Below are 3,225 nucleotides of genomic sequence, written 5' to 3'. Positions count from 1 at the left end.
ATCAGGGATGGGAATCCAGAACTGCAAGGCCTGAAAGGATCATCACTGTTACTCATCTGGAAGAGTAATATTTTCTGTTTTCAGTTGTTATTTGCATGAAAGCCATACGTTTTGCCCGAAACGTAATGGTCCATTGTAAGGGCCATCTCATGTTCATAATTTGCATTTCTGCATCATAAATAAATGGATGTTTTTCAGTCAAAAAGCGGTGTTCCCTGTTTTTCATTTATTTTTGCAGTTTAAAAAAACAAATAAAAATGGCAATGTTTATTTTCATTTTTCCTTTTTGATTTGTCTCGTCCCAAAATTCAAAAATAATTCTCCGGATCTCGTTGATAACAATTTGGTTACACCTCATATGACTTCGACAAACCGATCTATCTTGCTGAAGAAGAAGACGAAGAAGATTGTGATCTGCCGGAATTAGCCAGGTTGTTTAAACAAGAGGAGAAGGTGATTCAGCCGCATGAAGAGCGAATTGAGATTGTTATCCCAAGCACCGCCGAGGTTAGGAAAGAAATAGGAAAATGAGGCCGCTTCAGAGGCGAATCGAGAGCAGGATGGTAGCCTTGTTGAAAGAGCATGTGGATGCCTTCACCTGGTCGGGTCAGGATACGCCAGGGGCGGATACCAATGTCGTTGTGCACAAGCTACCATGGAGAGAAGACTGTCCTCTAGAGGAGCAGAACGCCGGTGCTACTTAGCAGAGAGCCATGGTGACTTTGTTTCATGACATGATTCATCATGAAATTGAATGCTATGCTATGACATGATAGCAAAGTCCCAAACAGAAGAGAGGCATCTGGTAGATCTGGCCAAACTGAGTTGACCGGTTGAGACAATTCAAACTGAGGTTGAATTCAAGTGAGTGCACTATCAGAGTGCGGTCCGGTAAGATGTTGGGGTTCATCGTAAGGGAGGAATCGAGGTTCATCCTGCAAAAAAAAAAAAAAAAAAAAAAAAACAATAGGAGAAACGCCTGAACCGAGGGAATAGAAGAGAGGTTCGTGGTTTCATAGATAGATTGAACTACCTGTCATGGTTCACATCTCATCTAACAGCCACGTGCGAACCTATGTTCAAGAAGCTGAAAAAAAAATCAAACGGTCAGGTGAAATAATGATTGCCAAGGGGCATTGAAAGAATAAAAGGATAAGTTGCAGGAACCTCTGATTCTGATACCTCCTGTGGAAGGAACAACTATCAATTCTGTACTTGACGGCCTTCGAGGGGTCTATGAGGTGAAGTGGGTCAGCATGACGCGTCTTGTCGAAAAGAGCATGCAATTTACCTGAGCAAAAAGTTTACCGACTGTGAAACAGTACATTCACTGTTCGAGAAAACTTGATGTACTTTGGCATAGGCTGCTCGCCGACTGAGACAGTTTATGCTGGTTCATACCACTTTGTGGATTTCCGAGATGGATCCGATCGAGTATGGGTTTGAGAATCCAGCATTGACCGGACGGGTTGCGAGAAGAGCAAAAGAATGTTGACTGATTTGTGGTGCTCTCAGAGAGCAATCAAGGGGTATGGTCTGATTACATAGTCCCGCAACCCGTTGAGGTTATCAACCGATGAAGTTTGAGTTCCCTGATGAGGACATCTCGAGGTGCTCAAATCGAAAGATTGAGAGTGACCGATCCCGGAGGAGGGGCCTGACCCCAAATCCGAACGGATTCTGATGTCTGATGGGGAGGTTAAGGAGAATAAGATTTTGTTGCCCGGATAACGTTTGAATACACCAACGACGGTGTGATTGAGTAGGAAACCGGTATCCTGGGTATTAATCTTCGGTGTGTCTACTGGGGCAACTCCTTTCTCATTGGTATATGGAATGGAGGCGGTATTACCTGTTGAGGTTCAGATTCCCTCTTTGAGAGTCCTGATGGACGTGAAATTGCAGGAGGCTGAATGGGCAAGGACCCGGTACGAAGAGTTGAGCCTAATTGAGGAAAAGAGGCTAGCAGCCATCTGTCATGGGCAATTGTACCAGCAAAGGATGAAGCGTGCTTTTGACAAGAAAGTACGACCTCGGGTATATCACGTGGGTGATATGGTGCTGAAAAGGATCCTTCCTCCTCAAAACGATCGAAGGGGCAAATGGACACCGAATTATGAAGGTCCGTTCGTGGTTAAGAAGGTTTTCTCTGGTGGAGCCTTGTTGTTGACGACCATGGATGGCGAGGATTTTCCATCCCCTGTGAATGCGGACGCAGTTAAAAGATACTTCGTATAAATTGACCCGCTGGACGAAAAGAATAAAATAGTCCAGGCAAAAATGGGCATCCCGGCGAACCAAAAAAACAGAAAGAAAGGTTCGGGCAAAAATTAGGGATAAAAAGAAAAATGTACACCCGGCAAGTCGAAAACCTGGAAAGGCGACTTGGGCAAGAAAGGGCATCCCGGTGGACTGAAAACCCGAAAGGGCGGTCCAGGCAAAAGAGGGATTGAAACGAACAACTGCGTCTGGCATGATCGTTTGCGCTTGGGTAAAGCATCATGGATAATACCCGGTAGGGATCAATCAGAAACGTCTTGTTCAGAAGGCAGAAAGCAAGGAGAGTCTGAGGACATATGGGGTGTAACCGAGTTGGAACTCGATGAGATCATGAGTTTCACATTGCCATTAGGATAGATTTTTCCTTTTGAGCGCAATTACCTCTTTTCAGGAATTGCTTCCTTTGTATTGATCATTTGAGCCACACACTTTTCCAATCAATAAAATGCATATTCAGTCAAATAATTTTGTTTTTGTTTTTCATAACCGCTTTGATTGCAAAAACATCCGATTATTTTGATAAAGGATCTTGCATTTTAAGACATACAGGTCCCTTCCAATGCATGTTTATAAGATTGAAAGCTTGAAATCTTATTTGGAAGGTTTAGTGACCCAAGTGTTGAAATCTTGACACGCCTGGGGCACGGTTTTATCTGACGATCTGTTTTGCAGGAACTGTTGGATATTCTTCACTCACTTGCAGGTTGTGATGTGGGAGCTTTGTAACAGATCCCCAGAGAGTTCGCTCAGGAACGAATATATGAAGGGAGGAACGACGAAGTGACGTTGAGGCGTACGATGATCCTTGATGGTAATCAAGAAGACTCTTCAAAGTCGGAAGACTTGAAAGTATGTAATTCCCCGCAGAGTCCGCTCAGGGACGAGTGCATGAAGAAAGGACGGAGAGACGACGTTGAGACGTCCGACGACCTTTGAAATTAACCA

Source organism: Lathyrus oleraceus, chromosome 7 (assembly GCF_024323335.1).
Source record: "Lathyrus oleraceus cultivar Zhongwan6 chromosome 7, CAAS_Psat_ZW6_1.0, whole genome shotgun sequence".
In the NCBI taxonomy this organism is placed as follows: Eukaryota; Viridiplantae; Streptophyta; class Magnoliopsida; order Fabales; family Fabaceae; genus Lathyrus; species Lathyrus oleraceus.
Note: the sequence above shows the minus strand (reverse complement) of the source record.